At 46.5% G+C, this 23,706-nt stretch overlaps 1 long non-coding RNA gene across 2 annotated transcripts in view; it reads right to left on the reverse strand.

Annotated features, from left to right (window-relative positions):
• Positions 1–12,573: 12,573 nt before the first annotated feature.
• LOC115864872 (uncharacterized) overlaps positions 12,574–23,706 on the reverse strand; it is a 115,892-nt gene continuing 104,759 nt past the window's right edge. The window contains exons 9-11 of one of the 2 annotated variants that reach the window (XR_009562763.1): positions 15,677–15,788; positions 15,131–15,546; positions 12,574–12,860 (exon numbers count right to left, since the gene is read on the reverse strand). This is a non-coding gene — a long non-coding RNA (uncharacterized lncRNA). Of the gene's footprint in view, positions 12,861–14,781; positions 15,547–15,676; positions 15,789–23,706 lie in introns of those variants that run through there. The other variant, XR_009562762.1, reaches the window with a different exon arrangement.

Raw genomic sequence — 23,706 nt, forward strand, 5'->3', positions numbered from 1 at the left:
GTCGCTCATGACAATGCAGCTGCAAGCATTTGTGAAAACATCAGTGGGTTCTCAGAATAGGTGTCAAGTCCAGCTGATTTCCTTAATCTCATGGGAGAAATCTCTCTTCCATGATACCTGAAGTTGCTGACATTTTCAGTGTTTCCAACAGTTACATTTTTTCTTTTCAGGTTTGTCTCCTAGGTGGAATATTTTAAATATAGATACTAACTGAGGTTTTTCCTTATAGAAACTCATTTTTCTTTAGCTAAATAACTGAGAATATTCAGATAAAAATGAACTATGAAATCACTGAAAGGGACATACATTATTCTGATATCAAGAAACAAATTGTAACAAGAGAAATTTCAATGCCAAAAGCAGTAAGTAATTCATTAGGAAGAAGTACATTTTGAAGATAAGTAATAAATAGTGTCTTGGACTGCTGATAATTCCATCTCTAGGGAGGGGTTCATCTGGGTGGGTGGAGGTTCCCCCCAGAAGAAACATCCCATTCTCGGCCCAGGGTCTGTGGGCTGCAGTTCCTAACAGCTGTGGCCAGGCAGGGGACACCAAGTGAGCTTGGGCTTCTCCTGCAGGCTCATGACTGCCCAGCTCTTCCTATGCAACCCAGCCTCTCTCTAATGAGCCAGTTAGGAGTTCTTAGGCATTACCAAATAAAAAGAAACCCAGAAGAAACATTCAGTATTTATATAAAGTAAATATTTTCTTCCCCTGACTACTCTATCCTCCTTCAGTTTCAGAAGAACCTTTGTCTCTAGATTAGTCCAGCTGAAGTTATTTTTCTTACCATCTGTAAGCGGGATTTTCCATTTTTCCAACAAGAAAATAACCCTTGGGCTAAAGGAACTGTGAAAATGTTTAGTCTCCAGAAAGGCATGAAGCCTCTCAGGGTGGCAGAATCCCTGCAGTTTTGGAGAGGGCCATTTTGTCATTGATGAAGTACCCCCTCTTGCTGTTCCTCTGCACGCTCGGCATCAAATTTCTGGCCCACAAGTCACAAATAACTGTTCTTCAGGATGTCCTGGAGAGATTCATCAGGGTGAGTTGCTGCTGGAATGCACAATTATCCAACTAGGTGGTGTGGACCAAGAGAAGAGATACTGGCCTTGGAGCCTCGAGAGCTGGCTCTAGTCACAGTTTTCTTCTTACATGATTATGTGCAAGTCATTTCCTCTCCCTGTGTCTCAGTTTCCCCAACTGTAAAAAGACTGTGATGAACTGGCCTATCTCTCCTTTCTAGGCTTCGTGATTTATGAGTTACCCTGAAAGGGACCTAGTGAGGCCAGGATCAGGGCTGTCGGTACAATAACTTACATGAAATGAGTGATGAAGTAGGCCGTTCTCTGTGTATTCTTGAGGAGAAAAGAGCAGTTTTAAAGCATATATTTGTATTAGTGAACTGTGTTACACCAGGCCAATGGATGTGAGGGGATACTTGTTGGGGAGGAAGCAGGGATGGTGATGATCAAAGCAAAGTTGACAAAGCCCTGGTTCAGGAGGACAGTGCTAAAACTATCGGTCAAGGTAATCAGGAAGTCGGGTGAATAGTCAGAAGGCCAAGGTCAAAGCAAGACAAAGTGAGGAACTGAGCAGTATACACAGCAGCAGCTGAAATAGCTTGTAAGTGAGGCCCCTCCTGCCCCAGTCAGGGAGCCTTTTACATGCTTCCTGCTGAGCCAGGTGCTGAGGATGAGGCTCCACACTTGGACAACCCACTGTTTTCCAGCTCAAGAAGGGTTGTGGGGAGAAAAGTGAGTGTGGCTGGAGTGGGGAGTGAACCATCCAATGTTTTTATGTGACTGAATATTTATGCAAATAAATATGCAAAACAATCTATTGAAATGAAAGATAAAATATAAATTATAACAAATTCCTATCAACTTTGAAAATCAACATTACTAAGGTAAAATTGCTATTTAATCCCTTGAAAGTGCAATTAAATCTTTAAAAATATTTTTATGAAGGGGCTTCCCTGGTGGCGCAGTGGTTGAGAGTCCGCCTGCCGATGCAGGGGACACGGGTTCGTGCCCCGGTCCGGGAAGATCCCACATGCCGCGGAGCGGCTAGGCCTGTGAGCCATGGCAGCTGAGCCTGCGCGTCCGGAGCCTGTGCTCCGCAACGGGAGTGGCCACAACAGTGAGAGGCCCGCATACCGCAAAAAAAAAAAAAATTTTATGAAAATAATAGTTTGATACCTGAAATAAAATGTGCAGGCTGAAAAATAAACAAAATGATTCTAGCTTCCAACATCTATCTGTGGTCAACATAATTAGTCTGATGCCTCTGGTATGTTATGGATAGGCCTGCAAATAAATTAAAAGCATTATGAGGGCTTCCCTGGTGACGTAGTGGTTAAGAATCCGCCTGCCAATGCAAGGGACACAGGTTCGAGCCCTGGTCCGGGAAGATCCCACATGCTGCGGAGCAACTAAGCCCGTGCGCCATAACTACTGAACTTGCGCTCTAGAGCCCGTGAGCCACAACTACTGAAGCCCGTGCGCCTAGAGCCTGTGCTCCACGAGAAGCCACTGCAATGAGAAGCCCGCTCACCGCAACGAGAAAGCCCACGCGCAGCAGCGAAGACCCAACGCAGCCAAAAATAAATTAAATAAATAAATTTATTAAAAGAAAAATTTTTTTTAAAAGTATTCATTTGTTTACTGTAGCAAAATATTCCCTGTATAACTGTTGTGAATACCGCATTGATAGTTAAAATTGAAGTATAATTGACATATTACTTTCAAGTGTACAATGAAGTGATTGAATATTTGTGTATGCATTTTTTAAAATTTTTATTTATTTATTTTTGGCTGCGTTGGGTCTTCGCTGCTGAGTGCGGGCTTTCTCTAGTTGCGGCGAGTGGGGGTACTCTTCACTGTGGTGCGCAGGCTTCTCATTGCAGTGGCTTCTCTTGTTGCGGAGCATGGGCTCTAGAGCGCAGGCTCAGTAGTTGTGGTGCACGGGCTTAGTTGCCCCGCGGCATGTGGGATCTTCCCCGACCAGGGCTCGAACCCGTGTCCCCTGCGTTAGCAGGCAGATTCTTAGCCACTGTGCCACCAGGGAAGTCCCGTGTATGCATTAATTTTTGAGTGCCTCCAGAACCACACACTGGAACATAGAGAGAAGCAAGACACAGACATTCAGCAAGACAAGGAGAGGCTACCTCACTCTGTATGAATCTGCGGCATTCACATCTAAGAGGAAGAATATAATAATGACTTTGCCTTGACTCTTAACTAAGTGTATCTGCTGCTCAAATCCTGCCCACCCTCTGAAGGGAGGGGTTCGTCTCCAGTACTGACAGCAGCACAGCCCACAAACCTTCGTGACTTGTGGACACAGTTTTCTTTTGATTCATAGACACAGGGCAAAGATGTGAAGTATTTCCCTGGGGCTTGAGTGGTGTTACTCATGAGAGTGGATGTTTAGGATTACCAGCTGTGCTGTGCCAATGCCGAGCCCTGGATCCCTAGGGACAGAAGCATTCTCATGTTCTTTAATACATTCGTTTACCTAGTATATGAGACCTGGTAAAGCAAGGACTCAGAGAGGGGGCGCCTTTTGCCTGGGTCTTGCCCAGGTGATGGATAACTTAGCCAAGAGATGCCAATGTGGATGGATGATGGCTAAAGATTACACATTCAAAATAGAAAAGAAACTGAATCATAGGTAAAGAAAGTTCCTTTGTGCAGCTTTCCCTAATCTCTCTTCCTCTCTTATATACAGAATGAACCACCATCCTTTGACTACTCCTATACATAGTTTTTAGTATTACAAATATCACCTTGTAATATATAATTTTTAAAATATGTTAATGTTTGTTTCCCTGGCTGGGTTGAAAACTTGAGAGTCAAGTTGGTATCTTAAGTGTCCCTGTGTTTCCTGCATGTAGCACAGTGACTGGTATAGCACAGGCATGTGGGCAGAAGAGGACCGTGTGTGGTAAGAGCTTGTGCTTTGGAGCCAGACGCTCCTGAATTTGAATCCTGGTCACACTACTTCCCAGTTGGGTAACTCTGGAAGTTTCTTAACACCCCTAAGCCTCTGTTTATTTATCTGAAAATGGGGATAGTGACGTTCCCATCTCCTATTGTTGTTCTGAGGCTTACTTATGAGAGTATGTGTGAAATGTTTAGCACAGCGTTCGTTGTTGTAGTTATTCCATTATTTATCTGAATGGAACCATCTCCTTGCTCTGCCTCATGGTGTTGCCATGCAGACACACCAGGCGGTGGGCACTGGGGCGCTTGCAAGGCTATTGCCAGGAGGTGTTATTGTTTGGTCAATTTCTAAACTTAAACGGACACAGCATGTGGAATGCCTGCAGGTCTCTGAGCCGCCTGGGAGGGAGGAAGGATTAAGGAACCCATCTAAGCTAAAAGAGTCCTGGGACACATGAAACGTAGATCTTTGGTTGTCATTCTCCTCCTGGAGGGTGACACTCTCTGGCAAATATTTCCTGCACTCATGGCGTGGTGGTGACAGCCCTGTCCTGAAGCAGCTCCCAACAAAGGCTGAAGAGCCAGAGAGGAGGGTGTAACTTGAGACTTCGCTCCAGAAGGCCTGGAATCTCAGTGGAGATAGCACCAGCCTTTCAGCGCAGCAGACGTTCTGGAGCTCGGCTCCACCGCTGGGATGGCTTACAGGACAGGTCCTGCCTCTGCAGCCTGAAGAAAATGAACGGGCTGTCATGAGCTGGGGTGTTCCTATCTGTCAGCTGACTCTTAATCATCTGCACTGGCCCTGAGAGGCACCTCGGCTTTCCACTGCCCCACCGACCACAATATTTGCTATTTTGGGCCCTGGGAGGCAGGGTCTGCGGAGCCTGTGTTCTATGCCATCAGTGGAGCAGCCGCTCGACAAACATTTGTAAGCTCTGATTCATCTCCGGGCACTGGGCCAGGTGTGCAGAGGACAGGAAGAGTGTAAGAAGGTTCTTCATTCCACGGCTTACACTCTAGTTGGGAAAAGATATGGCTACTATTCAGCTGTTAATGTAACAAATATGCATCCTAAGTGTCAAATTACTGTTTTGGAGGGCAGGGGAAGGACCATAGAGTTGATTGGGGTGATCAACGAGGGAGTCTCAGAGCAAGTAAGGTTTCCTTCCACATTAAGCTGAATCCTTGGCCTTGCAGTTGCCCATCTATCTGCAAGGCCCACACAATCAGCATAGGTGCCACCCCTGCAGTTGCCAGGATTCGGGGGAGATGGAGGGGAGTCAGCATCTTACCCAGACTAGTTTGAGTGTGTCATTCTTCGAGCAGCCTGGGATGAGGTTTGCAGATCACTTCTCATGAACCCCTAGGCTCAGGGACAACACTTAGAAAAGGCAAAACACCATGGGGCAGCTCAAAGAAGAGAGTTCCTGCTGGGGTGGAAGCCACCTGTCAACACCCAACAGTGACTTGGCAGCCATGTGATGGAGCCACCTTGAAATCGCATCTTCCAGCCCCAGTCAAGCCTTCAGGTGACGCAGCCACAACCAACATCCTGACGTCAGCAAAGACCCAAACCAGAACCACCAGCCTAAGCCACCCGTAGATTCCTCACCCACAGAAACTGTGAGAGATAAGGATTGTTTATTGTTTTAAGACACCAAGTTTTGGGGTAATCTGCTACACAGCAATAGATAACTAATGCAGGAGGGTAGACATCTATTGGGTTCATGTGTCAGGATTGGTGAGATTCCCCTTGACATTTCTACTCTCCATCCTCTTGGAAAGTCCTTCATCATGAGAGAGAGAAAGAAAGAAGCCACGGTGCCCCTCTGTCCTCTGCAGAGCTGGGAACAGAGAAGAGACAACCCAGGCTGCCTCTTTGGTTCTCAGCTGTGCTAGCCAGCAATGCTTTGACCATTTCTACCAGGAGTCAGCAAATTTTTCCTTAGAAGGCCAGATAGTCAGTATTTTAGACTTCGCAAGCCATACACAATACCTCTGTTACAACTGCTCAATTCTGCCCTTGTAGCACAAAAACAGCATTAGACAATATACAAATGAATGGGCATGGCTGAGTTCTAATACAGCTTTACTCAGAAAAACAGGTGAGTGATTCATGGGCTGTAGTATTCTAATCCCAGGTTTATACAAAGAAAAAAACAATACAGGAAGGTCTGTGGCCAGACAGGCTCAGAGGGCCAGAAGGACATTTCTCATAGAGGAGAAGCTGTTTATGAACTGCCTTACCCTGGGCCCCACTATTGCCTTACCCTTGCTGCAGGAGGCCAAGATATTTATCATCTCTTGCAAACAAAACTACACATGAAGAACATGTAAGGGAGCTTCAGGTTTACTGACAGTCTGGGCATCTGTTAGGTATGTTACCGAGTAAATGGCCACATCTGCTGGAAAAGCTCTTTTAGCCCCTGGAAGAACTGGGTGCCAGGCACTGCTCCGGTGGTTACTGTTTTCACACATAGTACCTCCCTTTTTTCTCATCTCCAATTATTGTTTTATAGCAAATTACCCCCAGACTCAATGGCTCACTCACATGGCTGGCAAGTTGGTTCCTCTCCACAAGGCTGCTTGAATGTCCTCACAACATGGTGACTGGCTTCCCCAATAGCTACCTATCGAGAAGACCAAGGAAGGAGCTCTAATGCCTCTGTGACCTGCTCTGGAAGTCACATGTCGCCATATCCTTTGCATTCTATTGTCCACCTAGGTCAGCCCTGATTCAATGGGAAAGGGACCATACGAGAGCAAGTATACCAGGAGGTAAGAATCACTGGGAACCATATTGGAGGCTGGGTAGAATGAGTGGGCGTCAGACTGACAGTAGCCGCTACAAAAGCTTGCCCACTTAAGTTTGGTGGTTGTGTGAGGAGGGGCAAATGGAAGAGACTCATCACCTGTTTGCTCAAATCTGTATAGGTGACTTGTTTTCCCAGGCCCTCAATATTGAGGGCATCAAGGCTTAGGTACCAATGGCTGTGGTTTTCAGCTACATTTGACCATAAGTTTTCATTATTGGGGTTCTAATACTACCATCCTTGATGCTCTGACATTCCTAAGAGTCTGCAGTAAATGTTTGTCTTCCTGTTTTGGATTCCCTGCATCTGAATACCTTCCTAGAGGAATTTCCCGTTGTGTGAGTCTTGGTAGGGGCAGGTTCCTGTCTGGTTTTTCAGCCTGTCAGTCTTTGATTTACCCTATGTCTCTCCCCAGTCCCTTTGCTATTTAAATTAGCTATTCAGTTTCTGTTACTTGAAACTGGGAATCCTGGCTGGTCCTGCATCTCCAGAAGTTACACTCAGAGGAAGGTCATTTGGTGCCAAAGTCACTACATCTCTGCTGTTATTGTAGTAACAGCTGACAGAGTAGAACATAGACCTCAGAGTCAGACAGACCTAGGTTTGAATTCCAGCCCTGCCACTGTAATGCAACAAGTTAACTTTCAACAAGTTATTTAACACCTCTCAACTTGAGTTCCTTTACTCTTAAAATGAGGAAACATTTAGCTTGCAAGATTGCTATGACGATTAGCACATAGCATTGTGCCTGACACATAGTAGGTGTTTAATGACTGTTCTTATATAGCAAATGATAATGGTGATATAACAAATGATAACTGCTCTTATATAACAATGGCAGCAATGATGGACACGTGCTGTGCTTCCTCCTTATGTAAATCCCTTTCAGGGTTTCTTGAAGAGGCAAAGTTACTACCACCTGATGACAGGTCTTTGGAACTTGAACTTCTCCATCTCTCAATAATAATTGCTCTTTAGAGTTCTCAAGGGTGGCTCTTTAGAATTCTCAAGGGTGGTAGGGCCACCCTTGAGAATTCTCTAGATCCTTCCAGTAAAGAATTTGCTACACGTCCTCCAGGAACTAATCCAGAGCATGACTGAGAGATACCTCCAGTCCCATCTGCAGTGCTTTGCAAATGGAACTCTTTGTGGCCTGCCCTGAGACCCTAGAGCATCCAAGATGGGCATGCTACTTCAAGCCCTGTTGTGGTCCTTGCAATGTGGTCCCAGGTCATCCAGACTTTTGGCCTGGACCCCCAGATAGCTTTGAGGCTACTAGAGACACACTAGATGGAAAGGCACACTCTGAGATGCTCTGCTCTAGCAGGAGATCTGTTTTCTCCCATGCCTTCTTTGAGCTGTGGAAGCTGTTCTACGGTGTTTCCCCATTTGTATCATGGCTGCTGAGTCAGTGCTGGTTGTTGACACATAGCTTCAGTCCCACCCCATGTGGGCCTCTCCACAGGTTGCTTGAGTGGTGCTGCAATGTGGTGCTGACTTCCCCAAGAGAAAGCACACAGTCATTTTTGTCCTCTTGGCTACCTATTGTCGAGGAAGGACTACACACAGTGTGAACACCTAGACGCAGGAGTCATATGGGCCCTTTTGGAGGCTGGATACCACACATCTCATCCCAAATAAGGGCGCTCATGGGTGGTAGAAAGTGTCCTGTACGCAGAGAACGAGATGGATGCTCTTACTGGTCTCTGCATGGTGGGATGGAGAAAACTGGGGGTTGGCAGTCAGGACCTGGGTGTCAGTGCTGGCTCTGCCCCTGGCCTCCTATGGGTCCTTGAATGAGTCATGTCCCCTAGTGGACCGGTAGTTTTCTTTTCTTTTTTCTTTTCTTTTTTTTTTTTTTTTTTGCAGTACACGGGCCTCTCACTGTTGTGGCCTCTCCCGTTGCGGAGCACAGGTTCCGGACGCACAGGCTCAGCAGCCATGGCTCACGGGCCCAGCCGCTCTGCGGCATGTGGGATCTTCCCGGACCGGGGCACGAACCCGTGTCCACTGCATCGGCAGGTGGACTCTCAACCACTACACCACCAGGGAAGCCCTGGACCGGTTGTTTTCTTAACCACAGATAAGAAAGGCTTTTGAACTTGGGTCAGTGTGGCATAGGGGGCCAATCCCTACCACTTAGCTAGTTCCTTCATCTCTGTGGACTTCAATTTCCTCATCTGTAAAAGTGAGGATAAGAATACTACCTCCCTCCTAAGGTTGATGTGAGGAATAAATGAGCTGGGCTGTGTATTATGCTCACCACATAGAAGGTGCTCAGTAAATGTTTGCTGCCATTATTAGCAGCAGAAGTAGCAACATCACCTCTGGCTTTGAGGTCTCTGATTCCACAATCTGTTCTTAGCCCTGAGAACAAACGGCTTCTGTACCCTCCCTCCTCCTCCATCAGTTCAGACTCTTGATGCCCTCTGTGGCTGGCTTTGGGCAGCTGCACTCAGGCCTCTGGGGTAGACTGGAGGTGTCTGTTTCCTTTCTCAGCATCTGGTGGTCAAGGCACTTGCAAAGCTGTTACAGCTGAAATCAGGAACCAAGCAACCAGAGCAGCCTCATGCTGAGAGCTGGGGCCAGTCCTTGGGACAACTGTGAATTATGTGATCACAGGATGGCAGAGATGGAGTGGGTCTCAGACCTCATCTGGTCCCTGATCTGACCAGCCCAGCTCCAGCCTGTGGGGCTCTCAAGCCCTGTGTGAACAGCTGTCTGAAGACCCACCATTCATGCTTGAGGTCCATGGCAGCAGCCATCAGATGACTGCCGGCGTGAGCCCTGCCTGCCCGAACCCACCCTGTGGCAAAGCCACTGTATGAAGGCTTCAGCTCCACTACTAGAGATCACATGGATGACATCATCCTATCCAAACCCATTCTCCTCATCGGCCAGGAGCCAAGGCCTCTTCAGGTACCCTTTGGCTCCTGGACTGCATCCCCACACTGCTCTGTTCATTTGCTCAGCTGGCCTGCCCTGCCTCCCCCATCCCCTTCATCACCTCCTCTCCATGACCACAAACTCCTCTGTACCCTCACCCTTCTCCTGGGACACTCCCTTCTCTGTGCCGGCTGTCCTCTCAGCCCTGGGTTGCCATTCTCACATGCTCTCCTCAGGGTCGGAGGATAAGTCTGCAATCCTCCTGGCTCCCCAGGCCACACCTATACTCGCCTTCATCTTGTAAAACCCCCTGCTCCTTCAGACTCACACCATTCATCCCCCTCCCCATCCCTGATGCTTCCCTGGGCCTTCTGGTTAACCACTCGCTCACTGACCACCTTGGCTCCTGGGCTTCTGGAGTCCCTTCCACCCCAACTCCTTCCTGATTCCTGGGCCCTAAATCATGCATGAGGATAACTTTTCCAGGATCCCAATTTTGACCTCATTGCCAGGAACACTTGTGTACCTTAGCTACCCATTCTTTTCCCATCACCAAAAGGGCATAACCTCCCAAATTCCAAACCCAAGTATCTCGCTCTCTGGTCATCATTGCCTGTCCTTCCAGCTTACTTCCTCAAGCCCCCCTGTAACAATTCTTTGACCTCATGCTGAACCCATGCCTACTGGGCCCAGTTCTTCCCCACTACCCATCAGTGGCTTCACTTCCCTTTCTTTCTGTCTCAGATTCCATGGTCCTTCACTGGACTCACTCCCTTGAACACACCTCCAACTCCCTTGCTCCTCTTGGCCTCCTCTGCCCTTTACCCTCCTTGCAAAAGTGCCTGGCCTTAGTACAGGGCTCTTATGTTTGTAGAGCTTCTGAAGACACATGATTGTCTTTGGACACTTGGGTGGTCACATACGATGTAGGGTAGGGATTCATACTTCTGTCTTATGTACAAGGTACTAAGGCTCAAAGAGGCGAAGTGCCTTTTCTAGATTTGTCCAAAGCTGAGCCTCAAACCCATGTCTCCTGGCCCAAGTCCACCTCACCTCTCAAAGGCAGCCTTTCTAGAATAGGTTGGGATTTGGAGACTTGGTGATGAGGGTGTGAGTGGGAGCAGGGCACCTCAACAGAGGGGAAAGTGTTCCCTAGTGATGACGGGGGCAGGGAAGGCGGTGGTCCAGAGGGAGTGGGACTGTGGTGGTCCTCACAGGCCCTGTACAGGCTGAGAAATTCTCTCAGAGGCTGTCTTGCAGAGGTGCATTGGTTGTGAAATGCAAAACCAGATGCCATTGGTAAAGCACACTGTCCGAAACAGCATTCCTCCAGCTTCCCAGCCTTCTGCAAATCCCATTTCTTTCCTTGTCAGGCCTCAGAGGCTGAGGGCCCTGCACTGGTCTGCACATCAAAGACACCACCAGCTTTCCTGGCACAGCTCTCAGAAGCTTTTAACCAGCCTCTGACAATAAAATCACTTTTAAATAAAAACCAAGACTCAAGATTCGGCAGAAAAGGGATTAACAGGATCAGTAGGGGGATGACATCATGCTATTTTTGTTGGCACTTCCCCAGCTCAAGTGTACGGAGTCTGGGTGTGGAGGGCGGATATATATATATTTTCTTTTCAACTGATTTGGCTGCTGTGAGTCTAGGTCTGGAAAATCTGGGGAGCTAGAGGGAGCTAGCAGGGCTCGGGGTGACTCTCCAGCAGCTCAGGGCATCCGCCCGCTCAAGGGGGTGAGCACACTGGGGTGGGCCTTCTGCTGTGTCATTTTCCTGGGGCCTCAGGCAATGGGAAAGGAAAGGGCCTATTTGGTGATCAGGCCCTGAACTTAGAGAAAGGTGCCCTCCAAGGTGGGCAAATGTCCTGGTACAACCAGTGGTGGAGACAGATTGACCTAGAGAACCAGGGCCTGGCCCATTCACGCACAGCCCTCTGGGTGATGAACTGGGCCACGCCCAGAATGACAGAGCACCCAGGGCCTTAGGGACCTCTTGCTCCACTGGTTGCCAAACTCAATCTTTTTTTTTTTTTTAGTTAAGGAGCTTGGACTTCAAGTGAGGCGCTACAAGTAGCCCATTGCATACCAAAGACTGGAAGAAGATGAGACTGGAAGAAGATGAGCTGTAAAGGCTTGGAGCCTCCTGGCTGCGCCGCCCGGGCTCCTGAGCTGCCTTGGAATCTAACACCAAACATACAAACTGAACATTTCTGATCATTCATTCAGTGGACACTAAGTCCTGGCCCAATTTCTGATCATTCGTTCAGTAAACACTTACTAAGTACCTGGCCCTTCTCCAGGTGGAGGGGGTACACTGGTGAGCAAAACCAGGCGCATTCCCCGCATTCCCTCACGGGGCTGATGTTTTGGTGTTGATTAATACACATTAAATAAACAATGACACAAATGAATGTTAACTCCCTCCTACACCAACACGTATGAAGAAACTGATTTCTGAAAGTGCCAGATGCTTAGCACTCCAGCCTCTGGACGACCAAACCTTTCCAACTCGGGCCCGCGTTCCCTCCCACCTAACCCCCAGCACCATCCACACCTCCATGCATTTTTCCAGGTTTAACTTGTGTTTTTCCACCTCCAGGGATGCCTCCTCTCCTCTTTCCTCCTTTCTCTCCACCAGGCATCTCCAGTACCCCTGGAAAGCCCTGGAACAGCCTCACGTGTCTGAGGTCTCCTCCTTTGGAGGTGACCTGCCAGCCCTCCTCAACACCACTGCTGGGTCCGGGAAAGGGGGGAGCAGCCGGCATTGGCTGAGGAGCAAGAAACCCGGGCAGGATCCTCATCCTGCTGCCGAGACCTTAGATGAGTCACCCCACGTCACAGAGGAGCCCATGAACTCACCTCAAGTCCAGATTTGTTCGCTCCTCTCAGGTGTGCGCAGCGCCTTACCTTGGGGAAGTCCCTGAAGGCCAGGGTCCATTCTCTCCTTCTCTGTCTTCTCCCAGTGCCTCAAGCTGGTTTGGAGCCAAACATGCCATTCGTCCATCGACTACACATCTTGTTGGGTGCTCCTGGGCCTGCGTCCCTCACTCGCTCACTGCTGCCTCCAGCTGCTCGGAGCTTTCTTCTCCTGGGAAGACTGAAGGTGCTCCTTCTGGGGTCTCGTTCACACTCCCGAACATTTGTTGAGCACCTGCTCACCAGATCCTGTGCTAGGGATGGTACTTTCTCTTCCCTTCCAAGAGTATAGGATCTAGGGGAGGAAGCAGGCAACTGAAGCAACCACGACAGTATTATGTGCAAGGCGGGGTCAGGGATGCCACCCAGACGTGGGGTCCCTCCCCTCTCCTTCCAGAAGGCAGCATCCTCAAATCTACAGGGGTGAGCAGAAGGGTGGGTTACCTGCCGGTCCTCTCAGGGCCTCCCATAGTATTGGCAGGTCTGCCTCCTGGAACCCTGAGTCACTGGGTGCTTGAGAGGCTACAGGTCCCTCTCCTCTGAGGCCAGTGAATGGATGAGTGTTCCTTTGCCACCCCATCTTACTGGGCTTCCTAAAACAGCCATGTCAGGCTGAACAAGGCATAAGCTGAGTTCTCTACTGAAGAGGTTGCGGCCACTTTGGAATTATAACATAGGAGAAGAACAGTCCTATTTCTTATTAATTTGGACTTGTTCCTGAATTTTAAAGAAAAGGCACTTAAAGTCTCACAAGCAGAGGTCCCAGTGGCATTTGACCTGGTTCACCAAACCCTGAGCTTCTCCCACAGTTTAGCAAGGGTCCAGGTCTTCCCATCTCCACCCAGCTCCTTTGGAAACCTCTCCTCCTTGCCACTAGAAGTTTCTAACTCTCTGGATCCATCCTTTCCAGTCCTTGCTTCTGATACCCCTGCCCTGGGACATCCATTCTAGAGTATTGCCCATTTAGCTCAGCCATCCTGTCCTCTCCAGTCCTTCTCATGGCCCCTCAGATCCTAGGGACCAGCAGGGACCAAGGAAGGAGAAGTTCCATGTCCTGTCGTCTGTGGTCACCAGTGGAAATGGATTCCTCTCTTTGGATTTCTTCTCAACATTTCCATCAGTGTGAGCTGCATGCATGTGGGTTCTATGATCTAATAGCGCTACTAGATTATGAATATACTCTTCTCCCCAAAACAGTAATTAATTTGGGGAGATAGTACTGTTTAAGCCACAGAAGAGAAATTTAGCTGTTCAGGGGTGCTGGACATAGCCCATGCTGGCTTGCAAGAGATGATTGTTAAGTCTTCAGGAACTTTGCAAGTCAGTTGTTAAACATTGCCATTATTAAAGAGTAAATTATATAAGCTTATAGCTAAATACATTCTATTAAAAACAAAATTTAATAAATACTGAAAATTTGTTACTTCTTAATTGTTTTACGACACTTGACTATCATCTGTGTTCTTGAAGTTACATCTATGGCATCTATCTGGTGCTAACTTCATGGCAAATTATGGCCTAATACACGAGAACAGAACTCTATAGTCTGTGGAGTCAGAGAGATTTGGGTTCAAATCCTGGCCCATCGATGACCAGAAATGGTTTCTTTTTTTCACTTGAGTTTCCTCATCTCTGAAACAGGCTGGTAGCAATAGCACTTACCTCACAGGGTTATTGTGAAAATTAACGGACACAATTATAAGCCAGCTGACACCTGAGAGGAGAGGCAAGCTTCCCTTTGCCCCTCTGGATCCCGTACAGGACAAGGAGGCTGAAGCTGGCTCCTTCCCTGCTGGGCGCCACCCACAGGCGTGGCCCTCGACCCCATGTCACAGCTCCTGTCCTCACAGCTCTCGCCCCTCCCACCTCTTATCCCTCTAGCCCAGGGTGGCGATGGCTCCACACCACCCACCCTGGGGCGCCGCAGTCTCCTCCAGACCCTGCCCACACTTTTGTAAACAGCCCCTTTCTTCAACTCTCCTCAAATGAAGTGACATGAGTGTTCAACCTGCTTCCAGTGGGGCCTGATGGAGAAACTTAGCACAGTACCTGGCTCCTAGGACGTTCCCCGACAAATGGAAGCAATTATTCACATGAGAACAGAAAACTCTGTGCACTGTTAAAGGGACACCTGGGCATATTAATGCAGCAACACTCACTGATGCAATGGGTACTTATCACATCATTTATTTTTCATTTATTATGAAGCACCCACCATGTGTCAGTCAGCAAGGTCTCTGGGGATTAACTTCTCAGCAGGGGGAGGGAGCTTGCTGGCATTTCCTCTCTCATGACAGCTACAAGCAAACTCTCAAGATGATGTACCAGTCAGAGCTCTCACCCAGAACTGAGGAGTCAGTCATTATCGGGAAAAGTGGGTTCCACTCACTGAGTGCTCTCTGGGGAGGACATACACACACAGGGATATGTGGCTCTGTCAAAATAGGCCTTCCTCTGGCCCGAACCTAGGTGTGAGATCATATGCCAAAGACTTGGGGCATTCCCTAAGGGGAGAGCCCTGGATGGGGGCTGAGGGCTGGGTTCTAGCCCCTGTTTAGCTGCTACCTTTCTGTGGGTGAACAGTGATGACCTTGGTTTCTCTTCAGGACTTGGTTTCTTCCTCTGTAAACTGAGATGATTGGTGGATTAGTTTCCTCAGGCTGCTGCAACAAAGTACTGCAAACTGGGGTGGCTTAAAACAACAGGAATTTATTCTCCCACAGTTCTAGAGGCCAGAAGTCCCAAGTCAAGCTGTCAGCAGGGCTGTGCTCTCTCTGAAGTTTCTACAGGGAATCCAATCCTTCCTCGCTCTTTCAGCTCCTGGTGATTCCGGTTGTTCCTTGGCTTATGGTACCGTCACTCCAATCTCTGTATCTGTCTTCACATGGTCTTCTTCCCTCTGTGTATCCTCTTTCCTTCTTCTAAGGACACCAGTCGTTGGATTTAGAGCCCATCCTAATCCAGTATGATCTCATCTTGATCTATAACCAATTACATTGCAAAGACTTTATTTCCAAATAAGGTAACATTGAGGTTCATGGTGGACATGAGTTTTGGGGGGACACCATTTAACCCACTATAGTTGAATCATAGGTTCTCAACAGTTCTTACCAGTTTTGGCCCTTTGGAAGTTGGTAGGTATGTAGGATTCCCTAGTCAGGCACCTCTCCTTTGCTGGGACTCCTTTGAAAAAGACTGGGTGAGGCAGGATGTCCTCTGAGTTCTGCAGAGGAGAATCAAGAATTATTGGGGGGGTGAGCGTAATTACCACCAGCAGCACTACTGCTATTCAACACCATATCATGTCCCCCATCTTCTTCCCTCCCCCACTGTCACTACTTGTCACTACTACCCACTCCTCCTCTCCCTCTCCTTCCCCAGCTCTTACTACTGGCCTCTACGGAAGCCTGTCTCTGTGCAAGGTACTGGGCTGGGCACATCCATCATTTCTCGTCCTCCCAGTGGTGCGATGAAATTAGTAGCACTACCATCCCCACTCAAAGTTATAAAACTGAGCCTTCGTACAGCTAGGAAGTGGTAGAACCAGGATCTGCCCACAGGTCTGGCTGATCTGAAGATCATGCTCTTGCCACACAACAGGATATTTTATTTTTAAAATTTATTTATTTATTAAAAATTTTTTTATTGGAGTATAGTTGATTTACAATGTTGTATCACCTGGATATTTCAGCACCAGGGAAACATGACTCAGCTCTGCCTTTACTTGGATGATAACTTGTTTTCAAGGTGGACGATGCTTGTTTTCAAGGTGACGTTGTGAAACTGGCAAATTAGTGTACAAAATTTCCCTCTGAGTTGCCTGTTCTCATCTTTTCCTTCCTCCCCATACCCTCAACCCCCATGGTGGAGTCTAGGACCCTAAGGTCTCTTCCGGCCCCTTCAGTTTCTTAGATCCCTCCCTCCCGCTCAGGTAACAGTGTCTGATAACAGCATAAAATGCTGCCCTCACCTTACCCCCAACCCTCCAAGGGGCTCTGAATTTTCATTAGCATGTGGTCCTGTGTGTGTGGAAAGCCATTTTCTTCGCTCATTTTTCCTGCCCTTGTCCCTAATTCCTTCTAAGGGCATGGCTGGGCTCCGCCTATTTGACCAGGATGGACATTGCTGCTGCACTTTCACAGCTTTTATCATAAGAGTGTGTGGTCTGCACTTTTATTACATAGTAGTTCTTCTTTTTACAAAACTGAAATACATACTTTAGCCAAGTCCTAAACAATAATACTTACGGAAACAGGGATTTTGTATATTTCATAGTTTTTCTAATACTTTAAGAACTTTGTTTCTTTGAACCCTAACGTCATCTCCGGTACTCAGTGGTGTTGGAGACACCTTTTGATGACTGATGAACTTAGTGGTGGAACTATGTCCTGCTGCCTGAAGGAGGCATCCTCCAAGGATGCCGGGGTTTTTCTTGGGGGATCATATCAGTGACGATCAAGAGCAAAAGTTTGGGGGTTTATACACTGATGTGACTCTTCTGGAAATCAGTTGGTGATAATGTATTAAGAGCCATATAACCTTTAACCTTATATTTCTAGAAAATAATTCCGGAGATAATAACTCCCAAAGCAGAAGAAAACTTGATTTCATAATTCCATTTATAAGAGCAAACATTTGGACAGCAATCTAAGATTCCAATGACTGGGACAAATAAATCGTGGTGTGTCCTTCTTTACAGAATATTATGCAACTATTAAAATGATGCTTACTCTATAAAATTAAGTGAAAGAAGCAGTGCATACACACAGATATTAAATACATAGGATAATCATTACGATGTAAAATAAGATATGCATAAAGACTTGCAAGAGATATTGCTAGGTGTTAGCAAAGGTCTGTGGAGAGTGGGACTATAGATATTTCCCCTCTATTTTCTACCTTTTTATTATTTCCAAGTTTTAAAAAGTAAGCTTAAGGATGGGGGATTAAACCACTGATAAGATTATTTATGTATTTTTTATGTCCATGCTCTCAACAGGGGTACTGCCATTGCAGTGATGGCACAAGACATTCAGTTCAAACCAAAGTCTCCAAAAAGATGAGGCGTAACGCTGTGTATGAGTGTATGTCTGTGTGTGTGTGTGTTTGTGTGTGTGTGTGTGCGTGTGAATGTACGTCTGTGTACGTGTGTACAAGTGCGTGTATGAGTGTGTGCATGTAGGGGCATGTTACGTGAGTGCCTCCCAAGGAACACTACAGATCAACAGGGAGTCCCCAGGGAAGGGAGACCCAAACCCAGTCCCTGAGCGGATGGTCCCATCCCAGCCTGCACACCATGGCCCTAGCAGTGCTTGTAAACACATTGTCCTCTAAGAGCAATGCCCAGCCGGACATCTCAAATTACTTCCCAGGGCCAGGGGAGAGAGTGGAGAGATTCCCAGAGGTGGGGTGCATCTTTCTGGGTGTCTTCAGGACAGTCCTCTTGGCCATCAAGGTTCTGAATGGCCCTGGTCAACAAGTACCATGGGAGCCCTGAGGTAGGCACTGGGCTAGAAAATAGGCATTGAGATGACATGAACTAATGAGAACAGAATAACTGTAACAACCAAGTAGCTGCTCTTTAGTGAGTGCCTACAGTGCATGTGCAGAGAGTAAACGTGATATAAATTTTATCCCTTTTAATCTTCATAACCACCCTAAGAGAGAGGGTTATAGCCACTATTGTGTGGATGAGAAGACAGATTCAGAGAGGTTAAGTAATCTCCGCAGGGTCACACAGCTAGAACTCACATTCAGGTCTGGCTGACTCCAACACTCCAACTTTTTCAATGATGCTGCCCTGACTCCATGGAAGGGATCTAGTGCTATTCGCCACCCCCCTCACCGCTTGCTTTACAGGTCTGTTGAAGTGTTGGGTAATTGTAGATGTGCTAATAAATCAAGCAGTGGCCTCTGGGGGATATATACCACAAGTGCTGCTTCCACTTGCTCAAGTCAAGTTCACTTTAGCCTCCTCTGGGCTGCCACAGTGCTCAGACATGGAGAATGCCAGGATCCATGGGAGGTGCTGAGATGCTGATGTGTACACACGTGATCTATTGTGGCCTCATAGGCCAGCTTACACGTACTTTATTAAACAATCATGTTTATTACCTTCATATTAATAAGAAGTATGGTTAGGAGCCCCCCTTTCTCCCTGGCTCCCCCTCACTCATCAGGTTTCAGCCTGCAGCACATACTTGTGGTTAAATATTTAACCCCTAAAGCAGAATAGAAATGATGATGACAGCTGTAATCCCAAACACAGACACACACACACACACACTCCTTCATGCCATAACAATTTGCTGAAAATGCTGACTTAACCATATTAACTTAATTGCTAGGTTGAAATAATGATAATGATAGTAATAATAACAGAATTGTTTTCAAATTGCTCTGAGCAATGTTGCAACATCAGCTGCCATACTCATTCCCCAAGAAAGAATTTGCATTTTAGGATTCAGTTCACATCAGGCAAATGGCTCCCCAGGAAGGTAAATGCAGTCTTTATTGAGGTTTTTCCTTGCCTAGAGTGAAATCTTACTTCTTTCTGTAAAAGCAGGTGAATGTCAATTTCTAGGCAGGGTTTGGGCCCAAAGTCCAAATTTGCAGACTTCCAGGGGCAGATTGTGAAATGAAATCTGCTAAAAATACTGGGCTCTGACTTAAAGCGTCCTCCTTCAGGGTGGCATTGCATTTTAACTGTGGTTTCAGTGGGGGCCATGACCTGGTAGGAATGTGGCTCTCTGGCTCTTCCTGACACAGAAATGGTGGGAGCTTCTGTGGTACAGCTCTGGAAACCAGAGTGGAGGGCTTCCCTCCAGCCACGGTAGGCAGACCACAGTCTGAAATGCTCCAGGTAATTAAAGACATAGGGTGGAGATGAAAATCCCAATGGTCTTTCAACAAAAACTTACCGAGTGCCTACTGTGTGTGGCTCTAGGCAGGTGAAGAAGACTAGAATGTAGCCCCTACTCTTTAGAGTTTATAGCTATTGAAAAGAAGAAACATGTACACCGTACAGCACTTGTGATCAAAAAGTGCTCCTGAAATGAGATGCTGTGGGAGCCAAGCGTTAGCTGAGTCAATGACGATTGAACTGGTTCTTAACGTACGAAAAGAAGTTCACCAGATGAGGGTCAGGGTGCATAGGCAGTTGGAGGGTATGCAGGGGCGGAAGGCGTTCCAGACAGAGGCAACAGTGTAAGAGAAAGCAGGGAGGAATAAAAGGTATGTGAGAGTAACATGTACACACTGTTATATAGAAAATAGATAACCAACAAGATCTACTGTATAGCACAGGGGACTCTACTCAATATTTTGTAATAACCTATAAGGGAAAAGAATCTTAAAAAGGATAGAGATATATATGTACGTATAACTAAATCACTGTGCTATACACCTGAAACTAACACAATATTGTAAATCAACTATACTTCAATTTTAAAAAAAAAGGTATTTGAGAAATAATCTTCGCTAGCACTACTGTAACTCCACCTGCTCTAGTTTTCAAGGCTTCCGTCTGCTGTCTGAGCCCCAAGCTCTTCGCATATCGCTGTGCTATGGAGATGCCCGTGGGGTGGTAATTGAATTTATGTTGCTCTTTGCTATGTAATACTTTGCTGTTATTCAGTTATAAAATATTTTAAAATTTCCATGATCATTCTTCCTTTGACCCATTAATTATTTAGAAATCTACTTAGGAATTTTCTTAACACATGGGTTCTGTGTGGAAAGGTGTTGGTTACTGACTTATAATTTTATTGCACTGCACAGAGAATTAATTGTATATTATCAATTCTTTAGTGCCTTTGTGGCATATGGTACTGATTAATTCCTATAAGTTTTACTTGAAAAGCTATTTATTCTTTATTTATGAGATGCAAGGGTCATAAATTTAACCTGTAGTTCAAATCTTCTATATCCTTCCTAATTTTTGTTTGTTGGAACACTTTCTGAGAGAAGTGATTAAAGTCTACTACTGTGATGTAGATTGTCAGTATTTCCTTATAATGTTGTCAGTTTTTGCTTTATGTATTTTGAGGCTATGTTATGAGTATAGGTTCAAGATAGTTATATTTTTTGGGTGAACTGTTCCCTTTATCAAGACCTTCTTTATTGCCAAGTTTCTGTCTTAAGGTCTATTTTGTTTTGAATTAATATTGCTAAATCAACTTTCTTTTAGTTAATACTTACCTGGTGTATTTTTCCCTAATCTTTTGCTTTTAACTGTCTTCTTTCTTTGTCTTTACATGTATATTTTGTGAATAGCTTTTAGCTAGATTCCAGTGCTTTGACCAGTGCCTAGAACATAGTAGATAATTATTGCTTGAATGAGTGAATGGAAAAAAAAGTAAATCCAATCTGAAAATTTGTTCTTTAGCAGATGAGTTTAATCTGTTTATATTTGTTTTGTTTACTGATATATTTTAACTAACTTCTACCACTTTTTGTTTTCTAGTTACTTGTGTCTCTCCTTCTCTCTCTCTCTCTCTCTTTTGCTTTATTGTCTTCCACTGGATGGGTTAAATATGCTTTATTTCATTTCCCTTTCTTCTAGCTTCAGAATGATTCCTTTTCTCTTTAGTTGAACAATGGCACAATCACAATCACTGTTACCAAGAAGAAAATAGGGAACAAAAGAATAACAACTATATATTGGCTGTCTTGTGATGGGCATCATGCTAGACATTCACTGTGTCCTTTGATCAGCACAAAAGCCCTATAAGTTCAATATAAGTATCCACATTTTACAGACAGGAAAATGGAGACTCAGAATTAAGTAACCCGTCCAAGTCCCCACAGCCAGAGACCAGCAGATCTGGGACTGGAACCCATTCTGGGTGATCCTGAAGGTTATACACTTGCCCCTGCGGGCCACCCTGCTGAGAAAGGCCAACCTCAGATTGCTGCAGGACAGTTATTATGGTCTTTCTTAGTCCTCACAGCTGTATTCTGATCAGCAGACCTTGTTATCTCTGTGTCCCAGTGATAACTCAGAAATGGAAATAAATGAACACAGGCCCGGGTACAAGTTCTGAGCAAGAGAAAGTCAAAGGCTGAGAAGAAACAGCTCTTAAAACCCTCCAAAATGAAATCTTCCATAAGCTGGATGACTCCTGTCAACGTTTTTAAAAATATCTCAGAATTGAGCACTTAGTTTGGGAATGCTTTCTCTTTTCCTAGTGGATAGCTGTCCACAGCCAGAGTCCCTTAATAAGCAGATATAAAGAACTGTCCTTCTTGCCACTATCTCAGAACACTGCTCTTTGAGTATCTGTTCTTTCTTCGAGTATTTGATTTCCTCCCTCTGGTAAGAAGGGCCACACAGTCAGTGTTGTAAGGAAAGTTAGGACGGAAGCTTCTGAGGCAGTATTGCATGCAGTGAGCCTTTGATGAGGTCACCCATGGAGGAGGGAGGTGCCATGAATCAGATTACCCACAAGCCCCCTAGCTCCCGGCGTCCGATTGCAGTAAACAATGCTCAGTGGAATGATAATCTTGGTGTTGAATGCCCCACTGATTTTGCAGGGGTACAGGTGCATCTTTGTCTGAAGGACTGGCAGTTCCTTTTCAGGATGAGAGCGTGAAACAATGTGACCAAATTCCTGAAATACCTCTGAGGGATCACAGGCATGCCTAGTAACTGCACTGGTGCAGCCTGGGGCTGGCCAGAGGGCCTTACTGGGCCCTGCTTGGGATTTCATCTCCAGTGGCAGCACGTGAGGGAGACTGGCTTTTGAGAGGCATTTTTCAAAGTGCAGACCAGCTGAATCAGAATTGCCTGGTTGGGGGAAGGGAAGAAGGTGTGCTTTTAAAAATGCTAATCTGGGGCCCCATCCTAGACTTACTGGATCAGAATTCAATAGGGGACCACAGAAATGTGCATTTTCAAAAAGTGGCCCAGGTGATTGTGGCACTAAGTCTAAATTGTTCTTCAAGGGCTCTCTGCAGTGCCCGAAGCTTCCTGTGGGGTCACCAGGCTGGTGCGAGCAGGCTCGTGGGAAATGGCCATGAGTCTGAAGCACCAGCTTTCCCTTTGGCTTTCTGTGTGACCCTGAGCAAGTCGCTTCATCACCCTGGGCTTCATTTCTTTGCCTGTTATATAAGAGCCTCTAGAGCTTTTTAACGGAGGGACCAGGCCAGAACTAAGAACTCAGGTCTCCATTTTGACATACGAGTTTGAAGTGAGAGCAGGACTTCTGAAAGGAGATAATACTTACAGCTAATTTTTATTGTGTGCTTACCGTGTGCCAGGCACTGTTGGAGAAATTTATGTGTATGAGCTCATTTTCTTTTCCCCACAGCCCAAGGAGGCAGGTACTTTCCTATTCCCATTTTACAGATAAAAGAATTGAGGCAAAGAAAAGTTAAGGTGACATAGGAGGTGGAACTGGTTCCAAACTCAGACGGACTCCGGAGTCCTTGTCCTTAACAACAAGGATACACTGCTCTCAGCCATAAATGTCCTGCTGGCCATCGAAAACACCAGGCACAGCTAATAGGCCTGCTCTTCAGACAAATGTGGCAGTGGTCTAAACAGAGGTGACAGGTGCAAAGATAGAGAAGTGTGGAAGGAGCACCAATAAACACCTGTGACTTACCAACCCAAGGTGACACACCCTTACCCACTTCTACAGGATTGTAAATGTGACTCAGATGGTAAGAATTTATAGCATCATGACAGGTGGGAGGGGCATCTGGGCAGGAGCAAGGGCCCATCCTAAAGCCCGCCCCCCCGCCCCCCCCCCGCCTGCCCAGCACACTCCGGGGATAACGGCTCTAACTATACCCTCTCCTTCATTGAGATCTGAGAGCACAGATAGGTCCCAGCTTGTTCCAAAGCTTCAAAGACGCATTCGGGAAGTTACAAAATGACCACGAAGCCACACCCCCCTCACAAGAGGAGACTTGGCTAGCACATAACACCAGGGCCTAATTTGGCCTCAGGCAGAGACTGGGCCAGGATTTGATCGTGGGTAAAGCAAGTCCCGGAAGAAGGTTCAGTTACAGTGAGTGCTGCTTCCTGTTCCTAGATGAGTGAGGGGCTGGATTTTCCATGGAAGTGAAGAACATTGCTGGGGACGGACGTCATCCTGGGGCTTTCTCGTCCCTGCTGCTCTCCCCATGGGGAGGGA

This window comes from Globicephala melas, chromosome 2 (assembly GCF_963455315.2).
Source record: "Globicephala melas chromosome 2, mGloMel1.2, whole genome shotgun sequence".
Classification (NCBI taxonomy): Eukaryota; Metazoa; Chordata; class Mammalia; order Artiodactyla; family Delphinidae; genus Globicephala; species Globicephala melas.